The 21,329-nt window shown below is 41.5% G+C and overlaps 1 long non-coding RNA gene across 1 annotated transcript in view; it reads right to left on the reverse strand.

Moving 5' to 3' along the window:
* Window positions 1-14,250: 14,250 nt before the first annotated feature.
* The window catches only part of LOC118519013 (uncharacterized), a 47,136-nt gene continuing 40,057 nt past the window's right edge, over window positions 14,251-21,329 (reverse strand). Inside the window, exon 3 of the long non-coding RNA XR_004908966.2 lies at window positions 14,251-14,481. This is a non-coding gene — a long non-coding RNA (uncharacterized LOC118519013). The remainder of the gene's footprint in view (window positions 14,482-21,329) is intronic.

The following is a 21,329-nucleotide window of genomic DNA, read 5'->3' on the forward strand; positions in this document are numbered from 1 at the left end:
TTCTAGAAATTATTCATCTGTCAAAACTGAAACTGTGTATCTGTAGATTACTAACTCCCCATTTCCTCCTCCCCCAATCCCGGCAAACACCTTACACTCTCTGGTACTATGAGTTTGACTATTTTAAATACTTTATTTATTTGAGAGAGAGCAAGCGAGCACGCATGTGCGCGCACATGCTTGTGTGGGTGGGAGGGGCACAAGACGAGGAAGAGAGAGAATCCCAAGCAGATTCCCCACTGAACACAGAGCCCAACGCAGAGCTTGATCTCACGACCCTGAGATCATGACCTGAGCTGAAATCAAGAATCAGATGTTTAACCTACTGAGCCACCCAGGCACTCGAGTTTGATTATTTTAGATATCTCATATATTTGCCCTTCTGTGACTGCCTTATTTCACTTAGTATAACATGCTCATCCATGTTGTTGCATATTATAGAATTTCCTTCTTTTTTAAGGTTGAATTATATATATATATTTTTTATCCATTCATCTGTTTATGAATATTTCGATTGTTTCCACCTCTTGGCTATTATGAATAACACTGCAATGAACACGAGCTTGCTAATATCCCTTTGGGATTTTGATTTCAATACTCATGGATCAATACCCTGGATCATATAATAGTTCTATTTTTAATGTTTTGAAGAAACCTCCATACTGTTTTCCATAGCAGCTGTACCACTTTGCATTCCCACCAACAGTGTACAAGTTTCCAATTTCTGCAGGTCCTTACCGACATGTGTTGTTTCTTGTGTTGATTTTAGCCATTCTGACAGGTGTGAGGTGATCCCATTGTGGTTTTGATTTGCATTTTCCTGATGTTTAGAGACAATGAGCATTTTTTCATATACCTTCTGGCCATTTGTATGTTTTCTTTGGAGAAATGTCTATTCAAGTCTTTAGCACATTTTTAAATCAGGTTATTAGGAGTGTTTTACTATTGAGTTGTAAGTGTTCCTTGTGTACTTTGAAATTAACCCTTTATCAGATATGTGGTTTGCAAATATTTTCTCCCATTCAGTAGGTTGTCTTCATTTTGTTAATGATTTCCTTTGTTGCGTAGAAGCTTTTTAGTTTGACATAGTCCCACTTGCTTATTTTTGCTTTTGTTCCCTTTGCTTCTGGTATCATTCCAAAAAATCAGTGCCTTGACTGATGTCAAGGAGTTCAGCCCTATGTTTCTTCTAGAAGTTTTAGGCTCAGGTCTTAAATTTAAATCCGTAATCTATTTTCAGTTGATTTTGGTGTAGGGTGTAAGACAGGAGTCCAGATTCATTCTATTGTATGTAGCTGTCCAGTTTTCCCAACACCATTTATTAAAGAGACTACTTTTTCCTCATTTATTAAAGAGACTACATGTTGTGGGCTTTTCATATATGGCCTTTATAATTTGGAGGTAATCTTCTATTTCCAGCGTTGTTGGGTTTGAGTTTTTATCATGAAAAGGTGTTGAATTTTTTCACATGCTTTTTCTTCATCTATTGAGATGGTCATGTGGATTTTTATCCTTCATTCTATTCATGTGATATATCATGTTTACTGATTTACATTTATGATTTCCTTGAATCCCAGGAATAAATCCCACTTGGTCATGGTGAATGATCCTTTTAATATACTGTTGAATTTGGTTTGCTAGTATTTTGTTGAGGACAGCTAGTATTTTTATTAACTACTATTTTGGATTTGTGTTCATCAGAAATAGTGGCCTGCACTTTTCTCTGTGTAATGTTGTCTGGCTTTGGTATCAGATAATGCTGGCCTCATAAAATGAGTCTAGGGTGTTCCCTCCTTTTCGATTTTCTGGAAGAGTCTGAGAAGGATTGCTGTTAATACATCTAAAAATATTTGATAGAATTCACAAGTGAAGCCATCTGGCCTTGGGCTTTTCTTTTCTGGAAGGTTTGGAATCACTGAATCCATCTCCTTACTTATTATGGGTCTGTTCAGACTTTATTTATGATTCAGTCTTAGACAGTTGATGTTTCTAGCAATTTGCACATTTCTTAGAGGGTGTCCAGTTTGTCAGGGTATAACTGTTCACTGGAGTCTCTCGGGATCCTTTTTAATTTCTGTGTTATCAGGTGCAATGTCTCCTCTTTCCTTTCTGAATTATTTAGCCTTCTCATTCTTTTTCTTAGTCTAGCTAAAGTTTTGTTAATGTTCTTACCAAAAAAAAAAAAAAAAAAAACCCTCCCTGTTCTGTTGACTTTTTCTACTGTCTCCTATTCTCTATTTCATTTATTTCTGCTCTAAATTTTATGATCTCCTTCTACTGACCCTGGGTTTAGTTTGCTCTCTGTGTTCCTTGAGGTATAAGTTGTGTACCTGAGATCTTTTTTTTTTAATTGAGACATAGTTGCCATATGACATGACATTACTTTCAGGTGTACAACATATCGATTCAACAACTCTATACATTACTCAGTGCTCACCACAAGTGTAGCCACCATCTGTCACCATACCATGTTATTACTATATTATTGACTATATTCCCTAGGCTATACTTTTCATCCAGGTGACTTACGTATTTTATAACTGGAAGTGTGTACCTCCTGATCCCCTCCCCCTATCTCACCCATCCCCCCCATTCCACCCCCCTCTGGCAGCCACCACTTTGTTCTCTGCATTTATGAGTCTGTTTCTGTTTAGTCCGTATGTTTGCTTTTAGATTCCACATGTTTATTGATTCCTGTTTTAATTTTTTTTTTACATCTTTTCTTCCGATTTCCCATGGTAGGTTTTTTCAAATTTCTTGGGTAGAATGCATATTTTATTTCCATTCTTCATTGTTTAGGAAGACTGTACAGCTACAAATTCTCCTTTGAACTCATTAGTGGTCTTCGCTATGAGTTTCTATAGGTAATATGACAATTACAACTATATTCTTAATGTTGTAATAATACTTTGAATTTTCTCTTCTCGTTCAGTAGGTCTCCTGGATTTTGAAATTTTCAACTGGTTGGGAGGGGTTTTTGTTTGTTCCTATTTTTGTCATTAACTCCTACTTTTATTGCATTGTGATCTGAGAGTAAGCTCTGACAATTTCTACGTTTTAAAAAATTTATCAAGGTTTTCTTTGTGACCTAACAGAACCAGCAAGGGTAGACCAGGAGGCTGGAGATCCAGAGAGAACCAGCAGTTTGAGTCTGAACCCCCCTCAGGGGAGGCCAGTCCTTCCTCTGTTAAGGCCTTCAACTGACTAGATTAGGTCCACCCCCATTAGGAGGGTAATCTGCTTTACTCACAGCCCACTGATCTAAACGTTAATCTCATCTAAATACGGCTTCACAGAAACATCTAGAATAATGTTGAACCAAGTATCTGGGTACCGTGTTCTAGCCAAGTGGAGATACAAAATTAACCATCACATCCATACTTCAGAACAATCTAAAGAAGATAATATTCTTCTAGGCCTGTGGTTTTCAAACTTTACCACATGTAAGATCTATCTAGGAAATGTGTTCAATGCATATTCCCAGGCCTAGAAGATGCATAAGCCCGTTAGTGTCAGCTACCATCAAGTTATTATGTTTTAGTGCTGAGGTGGAGCCCAGGAATCAGAATTTTATTTCCTCAGACATTTCTGACTCAGATGATTTGATGACAGATTTGTGAAAAACAGCTCCAAGATCTCCTCCTAAGTGTTTTCAAAGGGGCCTGAGAATATTCCTGGGGATAGAGGAAAGCCCAGGAGAAAACTCTATTTCCTCAACATTTTCATACACATGAAGTGAGGTTAAAACAAATACTGAGTTTAGGGGCACCTGGCTGGCTGTCAGTAGAGCATGTGACTCTTGATCTCAGGGTCTTTAGTTCAAGGCTCACATTGGGCATGGAGCCTACTTAATTTAAGAAATCAATTTTTTTTTTTTTTAGTTTTATTTTTACTTAAGTAATCTCTACACCCCATGTGGGGCTAAACTCACAACCCCAAGATCAAGAGTCACACACTCTTCTGACTGAGCCAACCACGTGCCCGGAGCCCACTTAATTTAAAAAACAAAAACAAAGATAAATTTTGAGCTTGGACTTAAAAAGTCAACAAGTCAGGAAGGACAATATGCAATCAGGCAGGAAGTAGAGAAAAGTAGTTTTACACCATCTTATCTCAAGATAGAAAGGACTTAAGAGTCATTCATATACATAGGAGTGTCTCCAGATTCTTCTTGTAGAATCCCGTTGGAAAAAATACATCCTTCCCATCTGCTGCTCCACCTTGAGAGGCTCAGTCCAAAACTAATGGCTCTGGAGAATTGAAGGCTGTGCTATGTGCCACAGATCTTCCTATGGGACCGAAGTATCTGATGCTCTGGGGGAGCATGGAAGCTGACAGCTCCCCATGGTCAGCTCCAGAAATTGGCTGAAGACAGCTCCTTACCCCAGGCCACACCTCCTTCTGGGAGCAGCATGAATCCAGTGACTGGTCAGCACAGGAACACATAGGGGATGTCCTTTGCCATGTGGAATAACACCCTGTTGGTTTCAGAACTTCCTGTGAGGTTAGCTGAGAATTTCTTAAGATTGCTTTGCAGCCCAACTTCCTCTGACCACTCCCGCTTCCTTCCCTTTTTCTCTCTTCCCCTAGTGTGCAGTATTCCCTAAGAAATCTTCCACACACCAATATCCATCTTGGGGTCTGCTGGGACATGGACATGGGTGGGGAACCCAATCCGTAATGACAGGGAAAGGCTTGCAGGATGGCGGTCCTTTCTGCCCCAAACAGGATCCTCTTCCTCCGCCTCTAGAGTTAATCAGCTACTTCCACTGAATCAGAATATTCCTTCCTGCAGTTGCAAATGAAGTTGTCTCACTGGAGACACTAAAGGGAGGAGGTGACAGAACACCATCTGATTTGCATCAAGGACCAGAAGCTGCATTCAGGGAGACCCACTCTGCTTGCTTCCCAAAGCACAAGTCAAGTCGTAGGGTGCAACAGTTGCCCCGAGGTGCATGTGTACTGATCGAGATGATGCGGACAGTAGACCCTGCATTGAAGGATGCAGGTCTTCGCACACTGGGAAACCAACAACCTCTACTCTAATAACTAAAATGGAAACCCTTAAGCTAGCTGTTGATATTATCTTATTATTTCACATTTAGATAGCTCCAGAGAGCAAAGGCCTTTAACACATCTGCGAAAATGGAAATAATCCTCCTTTACTGCCAGTGACATTCGCAGAGCCATTAAAAATTCAGTTGTCAAATGAATAAAGGCTCGCTGACGTCCTAGTTCAGAAGAAGCAGGGCAGGAGGTACTATTTAAATCTCTTTGCTGGAAATCTGTCTTATCAGCTTTCAATGACATTGGATTGATGTGTTTATCTGGAAATCAGAAGTGATTTCTGTCGATCCCTTGTTACAGTCACATTTCAATTAAAAGCCTGAAGGAGCCCTCTTATCAGGCCCCAGCATTTGGTCTGAGTCATCACCAAATACACTTTCCCTGGAAACAGGATTTGTATTTTCCCTTTCATTGACTACAGAAGTTATTCCAGCTTAAGTGTGGTTTTGCTCACCAACTTTTCAAAATGAGAGATAAGGTTTTTATAGTTAGCAGGATACCTTGCCTTCCTCTACCAACATAAACTCAACAGCTCATGATTAGATTTTCCATACACACCAGAAAAATTGAGATTCACTTAATAGTGATTTGTTGAATAAATTAGTTTCTATTAGGGGTGCCTGGGTGGCTCAGTCGGTTGAGCGTCAGACTCTTGATTTTGGCTCAGGTCATGAACTCAGGGTTGTGAGATGGAGCCCCACACTGGGCTCTGCACTCAGCATGGAGTCTGCTGGAGAATCTCTCTCTCCCTCTCCCTCTGCCCCTCCCTCAGCTCGTGCATGCTCTCTCTCGTTCTCTCAATAAATAAAAATCTTTAAAAATAACAATAATAAATACATTAGTTTTTATTAGAGCATTTAAATGCTGGCCCATAGTAAAGCCCATCAATCCAATAAATAAAAATGATTATTAATGAGATTATTTATTCTATCTCACAGAAAATGTACCTAATATTTGTAATGTCCATTACCAAATAATAACCAAAATATTTTCTATAGTTCCAAGGAAAGCTACTGTTAATGGCACTTTGAGGGGGGTGCAGTTTCTAAACCTCACAACTTCTAAAATCTTGGTTAAGCTTCTAAATATTCAGGGGCGCCTGGGTGGCTCAGTCGTTAAGCATCTGCCTTCGGCTCAGGTCATGATCCCAGGGTCCTGGGATCGAGCCCCGCATCGGGCTCCCTGCTCTGCAGCAAGCCTGCCTCTCCCTCTCCCACTCCCCCTGCTTGTGTTCCCTCTCTCGCTGTGTCTGTCCGTCAAATAAATAGATAAAATCTTTGAAGAAAAAAAAAAGCTTCTAAATATTCAATAGTAAAGAAGATATTCTATATATCTATATTCATATATAAACATATGTACATATTCACATGTAAGTAAAGTCCTTTTCTTTTAAACATACCCACTTTATCCAATGTATTTAAATCAGGAGTAGGGATGCCAAGAATTTTATTTCCCTGTAAGATTTTGATTAATCTTAGAATTCATAAAATTTAGAGTGTCAAGGCATGGAAATCTCTTGGTGAGCTTACTGGCCAACTTCAGTTTAACAACAAGAATGTGGAGACTCAGCAAGATCATATTTGAGATACAGTCCAAAAAGAGCAGCTTTAAAGCCTCAAGTACCTACCTGGGTTCAAGTCCTTCATCTACCACTTAGTTTGAACAAGTTACTAAAACCCCTTGACCTCAGTTTCCTCATCTATAAAATGGGACTCATAAAAGTTCACTTAGGGGGTGCCTGGGTGGCTCAGTCAGTTAAGTATCTGACTCTTGGTTTCCACTCAGGTCATGATCTCAGATTCCTGAGATCAAGCCCTACGTTGGGCTCCATGCTCAGTGGGGAGTCGGCTAGAGATTCTCTCTCTCTCTCTCTCCCTCTCCCTCTGCTCCTCCCCTGGCTTGCTCTCTCTCTCTCTCTCTAAAATAAATAAAATCATTTTTTTTAAGTTAACTTAGAAAGCATTTTAAGATGAGTGTGAACATTACACATCAATTAATTATGGTACCAATTATTATTACATATGCCTAGTAACTTAGTAGGTGCTGCAAAATGTAAATGTAAAGTGAGGTTAACTTAATTTTTTTTGAGGGATAATTGACACTCAATGACATTAGTTTCGCATGTACAACACAGTGATTCAACAGTCTACAGGTAATGTTGTGCTCACCGCAAGTGTAGCTCCCATCTGTCACCATACAACGCTATTACAACCCTCCTGACTATATTCCACAGTTAAGGTATATTTAAAGGGTCCAAAGTTGAGAAAATACTGGATAAACTGTGAAATGGGGTGGTGACCCTGGACTAGGGCAGTAACTTTGAGACAGGGAGGAGAAATGTTTTTTCAGTTGATACAAAAAGCTCAAGAGATCAGGCCTAAAACCCATAGAGCCTCTGATTAAAACAAGAGCAGACTGACTTCCACCCCTGTGTGCACATACATTCCCCAACCTCCTAGGGACCCACATGAGCTCATTTTCCCTCCAGCACTATGCATCATGTTTCTCATTAACCGTGTTTCTCATGAGCCACAATTTTACCAGGATTAAAATCTTAGAAAGAGGTTGGGTAACCTGCAGTATGATATATACAGGCCCTGAACCTGATCATTTTTCAGCCTATTGATCCGATTTCCATCAGGTACTTTATCACCGATCCTAGTGGAAATTTTGCAGAGCCATTAAAATCATGGAAGAACTGAATGTACTTTTCAATTATTTGCAAAAGTGCTAATAAATGAATCTATACGTTGTGTGAAGTCAGAAGACTGTAACACTCCAAAATAAAGGATTTTTTTTCAACAAGGACTTTTATCTGTAAAAGATGCTTTTTATTTTTTATTCATTTGAGAGAGACTGAGAGAGCACAAGCAGGGGGAGAGGCAGAGGGAGAAGGAGAAGCAGACTCCCCAACAAGCTGGGTGCCCGACGTGGGGCTCGATCCCAGGACCCAGAGATCATGACCCGAGCCAAAGGCAGATGCTCAACCATCTGAGCCACCAGGCACCTCTAAAAGATGCTTTCTAAATACTACCATCAACTAAACATTTAGAACATACTCTGGGCCCAATATTCTAGCAAATATAGATCACAGAAGGATAAGCGCTTACAGGATGTTTACAACCCAACTGGAAATTTGACTAACACACATAAAACCATTATTGAACTAGTAAACTCATTAGGATGTCCGTGTGAGCTGAGGAGATCAGACAATAATGATACCCCTTTCCATAGCTCTTTTATAGGTACAATTTCAGCTGCCATACAGAGAGATCCAGTGAGCAGAGCATTACTATTCCCACTTGACAGGCGATAAACTGAAACTCAAAAGCACTTAAGGCTGTGACTCCAGTCTCACGACACCCAGCTCTATAGGGACCCCATAATGCAAACACGGAGCTTTCCTACCCAGCATCCATTTCCCCCTTTTTCTCTCTAAAGCCAGGATTTTGTGCACAGATGGGTCTTCTGGGAAGCTGGTCCCAGTTCCACCTCCAGGGGACACCTGTTGGGTTTGTGATGATGCATTTCCCTTGCAGGCAATTGGATTAGGAGCAGACTCTCCACCCAATTCTGTCCAGTTCTGTTGTGATGCCTGCCAAGGGCCTCCTGAAAAACAGCATGTGAGTCCTGAGAAAGAATTGAGAGATACATAGTCTCTCTCTTCCCCCGGTCACTGCTGTATGTGAATGTTAGGTGTGGGAACGGCACGGCCGCCTAGCTGCTGGTCTGCCGATGAAGCTGACACAAAGGTAGAAGAATGGAGGGATGGCAGGACCTACGTTCTCGATGGCGTCCCAGCACCTCCAAAGCCCTTCCCGCTTTTGAAAGACCCATTAGGTGAAATGAGCAATTAATTACCTTATTGGTACACCAACTGAGAGCATTTTGGGGTGTTCTGATTTTTATTTTAACTCGCCACAAAAAGCATCCTAAAAATGCCTTTGAAACACAGAATCAGGATTCAAATGCAGGCCCTTCAGAGGGCCTTCCACCTGTTTTCCCACTGTGCCATGTTCTTCCTCCTCCTCCTTGGAGGAAACAGGACTCTCACTGGTGGGTCGGGACTGAGAATTTCCTGGGGAGCAGCAGTTGGCTGGGAATGAGTTGGGAACATGAAGCCACACCCACAATGCTCTGCTCCTACGACCAGCTGAGCATTTCCTTTATCCTGATTTTAGTATTCTGAGTGACGGGCAATATTATGTGCTCCAAAATTCTGTTTGTTACCATCGCCAGAATATTACAGTCTTTCTTACTCCTCCCCCTCCTCCTCTACCTTCTCTTTCATGATCCGGCTGGACAGATTGTGTTCCTGTTCTGCAGAACTAAGGTCCCGGGTTAGTTCGTTCATCCACCAGTCACTGATCCCACAGTATTTCTTAACACCCAGAGCTCCCATTCAGCGCTATGATGACTATTATAGAGAACACGGCCTGTACCTTCGGGGAGACCATACTGTGCTCAAGACACAAAATAGAGATGAGAATAAAAATAACTATCATTTATTGGTTCATATCAAGTGCCCGATATAATACCAGATGTTTTACTGACACTTCTCCCCTATACACTTGGGTAAGTAGAAAGTATTAGAAGAATATATATAAGCATTTAACAAAATGGCTCTTCATACTGATATTTAGCAAAAAAAAAAAAAGAAAAAGAAAAGAAAATCAACATCTATTCCCAAAAATACGTATTGCATAAGGGCACTGAGATAATGAGCGATTCACTACTTCCTTTGTCCAAATCTTCTGTAATGTTTTAAAATTGTTTTTAAAACTAAAAAATGCATGAGTCTGATTCAATGTATGAGTAAATTTTTCTGAGTCTATCTCATTTGAAAAATGAAGAGGACTCAGCTACGTACGGGGTCTATGTGAGGACAATTTTAAATGATAAACTACACACAGAGAGCTTATCTAAGAATAGTGAATTCTTAATCAACATTAACTCCCTTTCCTCTCTGGCAAACGAGTGCATTTCATTATTCTGCCTAGCAAAATGCCAGGACTAAAATTTGGATAACCCAATCTTATTGATTCCTAATGGAAAGCATTAGCATAGATGAAAGGAAAATCCAACTTTTTTTTTTTAATCCACTGCAATAGTTTAAAGCCACGAAGCACATCAGAGGGAAATAGTCTATGACACAAAGAGGTTTTTTTGATCATAAATGATCGTTCCATTTTTTAAATTGCCTCTCAAGTCAGAAGGTAATTTCTCTTACCCAAGCAAAGCTGCTAGAACATCAACACCAACAATAATATATACAAATGCCGAAAAACCATAGGATCATCTCAACAGGCGCAGAAAAAGCATCTGACAAAATTCAATACCCACAAGAGGTAAAAATCTTTCAGCAAAGCAGAATAGATGGGAACTACCGGAATCTGATAATGACTACCTTAAAAAAAACTTCAGCTAATATCGTACTTAACGGTGAAAGACTGAATTCTCTTCCCCTACGAGCAGGAAGAAGATGCCTGCTCAAAACACTTCTACTTAACATTGTATTCGAATTTCTAGTCACTGGGTAGCTCAGTCGGTTAAGTGTCGGACTCTTAGTTTCAGCTCAGGTCATGATCTCATGGGTCATGGGATCCAGCCCCACATCGGGCTCAACAGGGAGTCAGCTTGAAGATTCCCTCCCTCTCCCCCTGTCCCTCCCCCCATGTTCTTGAGCATATGCGTGCACGCACAGGCTAATAAATAATCTTAAAAAAAAATTTCTAGTCACCGTAATAAAGCATGAAAAAAAAGACATACAGATTGGAAAGAAAGAGGTGAAGAGGTGAAACTATCTTTATTCCCAGACAGCATGTCTACATGTAAAATCCTAACACGTCAACAAAAAAACTTTTTAGACCTATTATACAAGTTAGTAAGGTCACTGGATACTAGGTGAATACATGAAGAGCAATTTATATAGGCTAGCAAAATTTGAATTAAAACAGGAATTTAAAAAATACTATTACCAATATAATCAGCATCAAAAAACAAGAAATATTTGGGGGCAAATTTAACAAACTATGTGTAAGAGCTACACCCTGAAAACCAAAAAACCTTTTTTTTCCAGTAAGAAATTTTAAAAGACCTAAACAAATGGAGAGTTCTGTTCGTGAATGTTAATAGTCAGTGTTATCAATTCTCCACAAATCGATCTGAAGATTCAACACCCCAATCAAAGTGCCAGGAGGCTGTTTTCGTAGCTACTGACAACTTGATTCTAATATGTCTGTGAAAATATCAAGAACTTAGAATAGCCAGGATCATTTTGAAAAAAAAAAGTTGGAGAACTGACACAGTAACTGAGTTATGAAAAAGCTCCATTAGTCAAGACAGTTTGGCAGCAGGGAGAGATCTGACACAGAGATCAACAGAACAGAGCTCAGAAATAGACCTGCATATTTACAAGCAACTGATTTTGACCAAGATGTAAAGGTAATTCCATGGATAAAGTCTGCTGTAACAACTGGATCTGCCAAAAAAATAAAAAATAAAAATATAGAGCATTGATCCTTACCTCACCCTCATTGCTCGGCTTCCAAAACAACCCCGTTGTGACTTGAGGAAACAACTCCAATCACTGGAGCCTGATTCTCAAGTTGTTTAAACAGAAAGACCTTTCTCTTGCTCTTCTTTCTTAAGTTTTTAAAGTATGCCTCACTTGCTTGACATTTAACGTCGTCACATACCTTCTCTCCTGTTGCTTTGTTTTTTTCAAAAATGCAAATAAAAAAAGCCCAGGCAATATGTTTGAGTAACCAGGTATTTTCACAAATTACCATAATGCTGAAGGGCATGTCTCCTCCTCGGGCTTTGTTTTTCACCCACATAGGGAGATGGTGAAGCAGACCCCCAGATGTCCTCTCTTAAACTAACTCACAGACTGGCCCACCTGGTCATCAGGAGTTAAATTCGTCCCTGCTCTTTCTTTGGTGTGACCCTCTGAGTGGGTACTTTCCTGACAATCAGAATCAGCTGAGGTGCTTTTATTTTTTTTTTTTAAGATTTTATTTTTGAGTAATGTCTACACCCAACGTGCGGCTCGAACCCACAACCCGGAGATCAAGAGTCGCATGCTCTATTGACTGAGCCAGCCAGGCGCCCCCAGCTGTGGTGCTTTTAAAAAAGAGCCCATCTGAGCTCCGCCCAGAGTTACCGAATCAGAATCTCTGGGGATGGCTTCAGGAATCTCCATTTACGACGAGTTTTTCAGAGAGTTGCTCTTACTCAGTAAGGTTTGAAAATCACCAGAAGGTTGGATATATAAAGACTGTGATTACGTGAAATGATCTGATTTTAAATATTTTTCTAACAAACGTAAAACCATAATAACAGAAAGCAGACTATAGAGTGAGTACTCTATTGGTGGGACTCGGTGAGGGGACTAGGCTCTCCAGTTTGGACCACCTGGAGGGCTTGTTCAAATATAGACTGCTGAATCCCATGCCCAGAGTTTCTGATTTAATAGGCCTGGGGTTAAGTCAGGTCATTTGCATTTCTAACGAGTTCCAGGTGGTGCTGAAGCTGTGGGTCTGGGGGACCACACTTTGAGAACCACTGAGATGCTTTAAGATACTAAGAGTGAGAGTAACATAGGGGCGCCTGGGTGGCTCAGTCGCTTCTTCCTCTCCCACTCACCCCTGTTTGTGTTCCCTCTCTTGCTGTCTCTCTCTCTCTGTCAAATAAATAAATAAAATCTTTGAAAAAAAAAGAGTGAGAGTGGCATAATCAAATTTACATTTAAAAACCCCTCTGGTGCAGTAATTTTCAACTTTGGCTGCACATTATAATCATCTAGGACAGGAGACCCAAGAGCTCTTAAACAGAAGCTCTTAGGGGTGGGGGGGGGCAAGTCTCAAGCATCAGTATTTTTTTTTTTTTAAGCATCAGTATTTTTTAAAGCTTGCAGGTGATTTCAGTAAGTATCCAAGTATACCAATCGTGCTTTGGTGATCTATAGCAAAGGTGTTGGAGACAAGCGAGACTGGGAAGCCACCTGAGACAGTGCTTTATAAACCTAGTTACCGGGAGGGGAGGGGGACAACCCTGGGTGGTTCCACCGGTTAAGTGACCGACTCTTGGTTTTGCGGCGGGTCATGATTTCATGGGTCATGGGTTCCAGCCGTGTTGGGACTCCACGCTCCCAAGGGAGTCTGCTTGAGCGTCTCTCTCTCTCTCTCTCTCTCCTTCTGCCCCTCCCCTCCACCTGCTCACACATGCACGTGCTCTCTCTCACTCGCTCACTCTCTCAAATAAATACATCTTTTTAAAAAATAAAAATAAAGGGGCGCCTGTGTGGCTCAGTCGTTAAGTGTCTGCCTTTGGCTCAGGTCATGATCTCAGGGTCCTGGGATCAAGCCCCACGTCGGGCTCCCTGCTCAGTGGGAAGCCTGCTTCTCCCTCTCCCACTCCCCCTGCTTGTGTTCCCTCTCTAGCTGTGTCTCTGTCAAATAAATAAATAAAATCTTTAAAAAAAAATAAAATAAAATAAATAAAAATAAACCGAGCAGCCCAGAACTTAAGGATAGGCAAGTGGGCAGGACTCCAGGCCCCCTTCCCTGATGACAATAAAGCAACTATGCTTTCATCTTTTCAACTGTTCATTTAAAGGGAAAAAAGCAAAAGGTTCTGCGGCTCTAAAATAAAATACACAGGTTCGGGCAATTACTGAGTTAGGAGTGCACATAAATCAGCTTGGCTCCAATCTTGTCGGGAGTCACTGAGAGTGGCGCAGGGTGGCCGGGATTTTATGTCGCCCGAAAGGTCAAGCAGCAAATGGTAGCTGCCAAGTGAGAAACGTCGTGTGGAATGAGGAGCTTGGGCAGGCTACCCTCAGGGTCTGGCTCGGGTGCTATACTTTATTAGGATTCCCTAGGGAGGAGCATCAGCGCTAATGGAACCGGAGTCTGATGTTGGAAGGGAGGGGTTGGAGATTTCATGTCTACGACTGGGGTCATTCATCCAGGAACCACGTGGAGATGTTGTTATGGGGGGTGTTTTCAGGGTACACTCCATGGAAAGCAGAAATTCCTCTGGAGCCAGGAATATGACCATTTTTCCTTCTCATGAAACAAGTGAAGATAAATTCTGTGAGCATTGTTCATCATTCCCAAGGAAAGGATGCCAAAAAGTCACACAGAACTTGTTATGAATGGTAATTATGTATTTACCTTGAAGAAAACATATAACAAATATGGATATTAAGGATTTTGGTGGCATGCCCTCGAGGTGTGCCCTTTCCAACTGGAAAACACAGACTTCCAGAGGGCCATTAAGTATTCCCAAGGGAACATAAGCATGGTTGGTTTTGAGGGAATCAATTCCAGGCTCCACTCTTATCTCTTCCTTCGTAAGTGGATCAGCTGACCGCCGTATATACAAATATTGGATTATTATGTTGTACACCTGAAACAAATAAAATGTTCTGTTAATGAGATCGCAATAAAAAAATGGAGCAGCTGAGAATGTCTCTGGAGTGGAGACATCTTGCTGATTCTCCCCACTTCCTAGTCACCCTTTGCCCTTTACAATAGGAAAGAGTACCTCTCTCCCCCAGTCCTACCAGGGTGCATCACTTTAGGGTTTCAAAAGTTCCAGGAGGCCCAAGGATCTGACCTCTTCCACACCCCACAATTATGTCTCCTCCCTGAGAGGGAGTCCCTGGAGTTCAAAGCCAGGAGCACACCAGTACAGAAGTGACAAAAATGTTCGTAAATGAATAATATCTCTGTTTCCCAACCCTTTCTGAGGATATATTCAACAAGGTCCCTAAGAGTCAAGAATCATGGGTACAATTAATAATCATTGGTAAGTCTTGATAAAACTTTTTTGACATACATTCCAGAAATGGGGAAGGAGGGTGGTTCTGATGAGTTGGTAACAAATCCCCTTGGAAATCGGATGGTTTTCCATGCCTTAATTTCAACAAAACTGAAGGAGCACCGAATCAAGTTATTGGCTGATATATTATTAAAATCATTTTTGATGATATGTAACTGTGTGATTTGGATGCATAATTTGGAAGGAGTTCAAAAATTCATTGCAACTTGCATAATGTGACTCCTTCCACTTCCATATACTTTATTTATATGGGGATATGGCTTTTGGTACTCATATCTAGAAAACAAAAATATAAATAAAAGTGATGTTCAGCCCTATTTTGATTCCAGCAATGAGTAATATTTATCTATGGACTCATAAACTAACTGGACAACAAGTCCTAGTAGTTTTATCAAGAGATACGTGTCCTCAAAAATTTTACCATTTGTGTCTAAAAGTCACTCATCAAAATTTTTATTTATTTTATTTTGATTAATTGTGCAGGAATAATTGGTTGTTATGGTAATCCAATCCAGAAGAAACTTTTTTTCCCCCCAGAAATCATCTACAAAAAATATCACAGTAAAGTCAAGTTTGGGAAGAACAATTTAAATTCCAATTTATATAAATATTTTTCTTGCACAGACATGTGGTAGAATGATCAATAATAGGATTCCAAGCCTGAAATATATTATCTTGGTATAAAATTCTCTGCAGGAAGTAGAATGGAAATATGAGTCCAGGATAAATGGAATGATGTAAAATTTCTGTTAAAGGAAACTTCTTACATATCTTGTAAATTGATAAGAGAATCAAATCACCAAGGCTAGAAACATTTGCGAGCAATGGAACAATCACAGTGCACCAGAAATTACAAATCATTTCAAATATTTAAACTGATATTGGAAAAAAAGAGTTATCAACATAAAAACGGTAGGGTGCAGTTACATAATTTTTCAAAATTCTTTTAGTGGCTATGTGAGGAAAAAAATGAAACTGTCATTCTAGTGAATGTTTCTCCCCACTATTCTATTTAGAAAGAGGTGAATCGTTGGCTGGTCAAACAAGACTGTCTTTTTTTTTTTTTTAAGATTTTATTTATTTATTTATTTTTAGAGAGAGAGAGTAGGGGGAAGGGCAGAGGGAGAGAATCTCAAGGAGACTCCCCACGGAGCATGGAGCCCAACGTAGGGCTCCATCTCCTGACCCTGAGATCATGACCTGAGCCGAAATCAAGAGTCAGATGCCCAACTGACTGAGCCACCCAGGCGCCCCCAAACAAGACTGTCTTGGATGGCATTTGTCTAATGGATTTAAGCCCAAGAGGAGGGGAATAAATTTCAATTTTAAACTACCACCCTGCCTTCTGATGCCCAGGAAGGATGTCTTGTTGTAAAGACATGAGGAACCATGATCAGAAATCCCACGTGGAGGCTCAGCTGGAGGCCAAGAGCATTGAAACTTTCCATTTCAGAGGCTGGAAGCAAGGAGGTAGTATTTAAGGATTGTTTAGATACTGCACTTACTGAGAAATAAACAGGGCTCATTCTCAAAGAGATTTAAAAACCTGGAGCAGTCTGACACAGAGAAAGGGAGCCCCCCCAAATTTGGGCAGTATGTAGATTTAGGAAGGCATTTTGGTTTGAAGGTGGGGGCCATTTTGAAGTCTCCTACTGAAGGACAGAGCCTGTGCAGATGATCCGAAGGACAAGCTTACCTCTTCCAAATGGCAGAGTCATTTTGGAATTCTTGGGAATCTTGAGTTTCACCCATCTATAAAACCTGTGGCTCGTAGAGGTTAAAGGTCTTGCCCAAGGTCACGTGGTATTTTAGTGACAGATATAAGAACAGAGTCCATGTCCTCTCTTCTCAGCCTTTTGCTATTTCTACAGTATGACCAGAAAAATGAAGCCAAAAACTGTGTCTCTAGTCCTAATTTCCCACATCATGTAATATTTTACACATAAGGAAATGTTGTTAAGATCCCCTTAAATGCAGCTAGCATAGCTTACAAAGCTTAAGGAGAAAGATGCCAGGTCCCTGAGTGCATGATGCATTCCCTCACTGGATGTGAGGAAGAAAATCGCTTTTAAAACAATAATGAAGGCGTGCCCGGGTGGCTCAGTCGGTTAAGTGTCTGCCTTCTGCTCTTCGCTGGTGTCTTGATCCCAGAGTCCTGGAATCGAGTCCCACATCAGGCTCCCTGTTCAGCAGGGAGTCTGCTTCTCCTTCTCCCTCTGCCCCTCCCCCTGCTTGTGCTCTCTCTCTCTCTCTCAAATAAATAAATAAGATCTTAAAAAAAAAAAAAACACTATTAGAAACCCCTCTTTCTAATGAATACTTGTACTCCTGTTGAGATAAAAGCTTGGTCTGGCAAAATTTCCCTCTTCTTTTTCCTGGAGATAGGGGAAGCATGGGGCTTCCTTGCCTACCCTTGCTGCCGTTCACAGCAGAGGAAAATTCCCCTGTGGTTGTATTGCTGCAGACGACACACAGCACTCTGCCACACGCAAGGCTGAAGAAGAGGATACAGGATGCGCTTGTAATTAAATCTGTAGATTACAGGTCAAGAAAAATAAATCCAAACCTTCATCAGAAGACTGAACGGACGGGGGAGGGGGGGGAAGATGGCGGAGGAGTAGGGGACCCTATTCCAACTGGTCCCCGGAACTGAGCTGGATATCTACCAGACCACTCTGAGCACCCACGAAACCAGCCTGAGATGTAAGAAGATCTGGATCTCTACGAACAGAATATCGCAGGCAGTTGGTTTTGAGGTACGAAGCAGAGAGCCGTGATTCTGCGGGCAGATATCGGAGGATAAACGGCAGCAGGAAGGTGCCTGGCCGTGGGAATCCTACACCGCCGGTGAGTGACAGCCTCGCGCGCTGCGGACGGGGCACAGACTCGCAGACCGGTAGCGGCAGGAAAGGACTTTAGGGCAGCCCCCGGGGGGAAAACCAGACCGGCAGGGTCGTGCGCACGCGAACTGCAGCCCCCCGGACAGAAACCGGAGCGACGCTCACACGCATGCGAACTGCAGCCTCTGAGACGGAAACCCGGTGCACTGGGGTCAGGCCGGTGAACTGCAACCCCCAGGGTGGGAACCCCGAGCGGCGGAGTCCCGCGCGCGAACTGGGAGCGGCTGGCGGTTTTAGAGGCACAAAGGGCAGAGACATGCCCGACCTGGAGGCAGGACTGGGGGCGCTGCGGAGGGGCGCACAACCCAGGCCGCTGCAGTTTATAGCAGCACGGACAGAAACGGAGACGGTGTGGCCTGGAGAGCTCACTGAAGAACAGACTGCGATCTCTCTGCTCTGAGGCAGAGGGTTGGAAACAGTCTCTTCTGCTTTGACTCGCGGAAGAGACGCGGAAAGTCTCCAGGGAAAGGCGCCAGAGAACAAAAGCCCCAAAGACTGATTCCCACTGAGCCCATCCCCCGCCACAGGGGCGCAGGGCAACTCCGCCCGAACAGGGTTGCCTGAGTAACAGCACGGCAGGCCCCACCCGCAGAAGACAGGCTGGGAAAACAAGAGGCCAGCAACCCTAAGGTCCCAAGAAAACAGGTGCATCTTGCTTGGGTTCTGGTCAATAATTTGGACTCTATACATTCCCTCAAACACCTATCAACAGAATGACTAGGAGGAAGAGGCCCCAAAATAGAAATGACTCAGAGATTATGACTCATGCTGCAGATTTACAAATGGATGCAGATATAACCAAGATGTCAGAGATGGAATTCAGGCTAGCAATTGTGAAGACAATGGCTAGAATGGAGAAATCAATTAATGGCAACATAGAGTCTCTAAGGGCAGAAATAAAAGGGGAATTGGCAGAACTTAAAAATGCTATCAATGAGATCCAATCCAATCTAGATAATCTAACAGCTAGGGTAACTGAGGCAGAAGAACGAATAAGCGACCTGGAAGACAATATAATAGATAAAAAGGGAAAAGAGGAGGCCAGGGAAAAACAACTCAGAATCCATGAAAATAGAATCAGAGAAATAAGTGACACCATGAGGCGTTCCAATGTCAGAATAATTGGAATCCCGGAGGGAGTGGAGAGAGAGAGAGGACTAGAAGATGTATTTGAGCAAATCGTAGCTGAGAACTTCCCTAATCTGGGGAATGAAACAAACATTCGAGTCCTAGAGGCAGAAAGGACCCCTCCCAAGATCAAGGAAAACAGGCCAACACCCCGGCATGTAATAGTAAAGCTTGCAAATCTTAGAACCAAGGAAACCATCTTAAGGGCAGTTAGGGGGAAGAGATTCCTTACGTACAGAGGGAGGAACATCAGAAAAACTTCAGACCTATCCACAGAGACCTGGCAAGCCAGAAAGGCCTGGCAAGACATATTCAGGGTACTAAATGAGAAGAACATGCAGCCAAGAATACTTTATCCAGCAAGGCTTTCATTTAGAATGGATGGAGAGATGCAGAGCTTCCACGACCAGCAGAAGTTGAAAGAATATGTGACCACTAAGCCGGCCCTGCAAGAAATATTAAGGGGGGTTCTATAAAAGGAGAAAGACCCCAAGAGTGATCTACAACACAAATTTACAGGGACAATCTATAAAAACAATGTCTTCACAGGCAACATGATGACAATTAATTCATATCTTTCAATAATCACTCTCAACATGAATGGCCTAAACACTCCCATAAAACGGCACAGGGTTGCAGATTGGATAAAAAGACAGGACCCATCCATATGCTGTCTACAAGAGACTCATTTTGAACTTAAAGATACATCCAGACTGAAAGTGAAGGGATGGAGATCTATCTTCCATGCCAGCGAACCTCAAAAGAAAGCTGGGGTAGCAATTCTTATATCAAACAAATTAGATTTTAAACTAAAGTCTGTAATAAGAGACACAGAAGGACACTATATCATTCTTAAAGGGTCTATCCAACAAGAAGATCTAACAATTGTAAATATCTATGCCCCCAACATGGGAGCAGCCATCTACATAAGCCAACTGTTAACCAAAATAAAGAGTCATATTGATAACAATACGTTAATTGTAGGAGACCTCAATACTCCACTCTCAGCAATGGACAGATCATCTAAGCAGAAAATCAACAAGGAAACAAGAGCTTTGAATGATACGTTGGACCAGATGGACCTCATAGATATTTACAGAACACTCCACCCTAAAACAACAGAATACTCATTCTTCTCGAGCGCACATGGAACTTTCTCCAGAATAGACCATATACTGGGTCACAAATCAGGTCTCAACCGATACCAAAAGATTGAGATGATTCCCTGCATATTCTCAGACCACAATGCTCTAAAACTGGAACTCAATCACAAGAAAAAATTTGGCAGAAATTCAAACACTTGGAAGCTAAAGACCACTCTGCTCAAGAATGTTTGGGTCAACCAAGAAATCAAAGAACTTAAACAATTCATGGAAACCAATGAGAATGAAAACACATCGGTCCAAAACCTATGGGATACTGCAAAGATGGTCCTAAGGGGGAAATATATAGCCATCCAAGCCTCACTCAAAAAAATAGAAAAATCCCGAATTCACCAACTAACTCTACACCTTAAAGAACTAGAGAAAAAGCAACAAACGACGCCTAAGCCACGCATTAGAAGAGAAATAATTAAAATTAGAGCAGAAATCAATGAATTAGAAACCAGAAACACAGTAGATCAGATCAATGAAACTAGAAGTTGGTTCTTTGAAAGAATTAATAAGATCGATAAACCACTGGCCAGACTTATCCAAAAGAAAAGAGAAAGGACCCAAATTAATAAAATTATGAATGAAAGGGGAGAGATCACGACTAACGCCAAGGAAATAGAACAATTATTAGAAATTATTATCAACAACTATATGCCAATAAACTGAGCAATCTGGATGAAATGGAGGCCTTCCTGGAAACCTATAAGCTGCCAAGACTGAAACAGGAAGAAATTGACAACCTGAATAGGCCAATAACCAGTAACGAGATTGAAGCAGTGATCAAAAACCTCCCAAAAAACAAGAGTCCAGGGCCTGATGGATTCCCTGGGGAATTCTACCAAACATTCAAAGAAGAAATAATACCTATTCTACTGGAGCTGTTTCAAAAAATAGAAACAGAAGGAAAACTTCCAAACTCATTCTATGAGGCCAGCATTACCTTAATCCCCAAACCAGGCAAAGACCCCATCAAAAAGGAGAATTTCAGACCGATATCCCTAATGAATATGGATTCCAAAATCCTCAACAAAATCCTAGCTAATAGGATCCAACAATACATTAAAAGGATCATCCACCATGACCAAGTGGGATTTATCCCCGGGATGCAAGGGTGGTTCAACATCTGCAAATCAATCAATGTGATAGAACACATTAATAAGAGGAGGGAGAAGAACCATATGGTCCTCTCAATTGATGCAGAAAAAGCATTTGACAAAATACAACATCCTTT

Source organism: Halichoerus grypus, chromosome 2, assembly GCF_964656455.1.
Source record: "Halichoerus grypus chromosome 2, mHalGry1.hap1.1, whole genome shotgun sequence".
NCBI lineage: Eukaryota > Metazoa > Chordata > Mammalia > Carnivora > Phocidae > Halichoerus > Halichoerus grypus.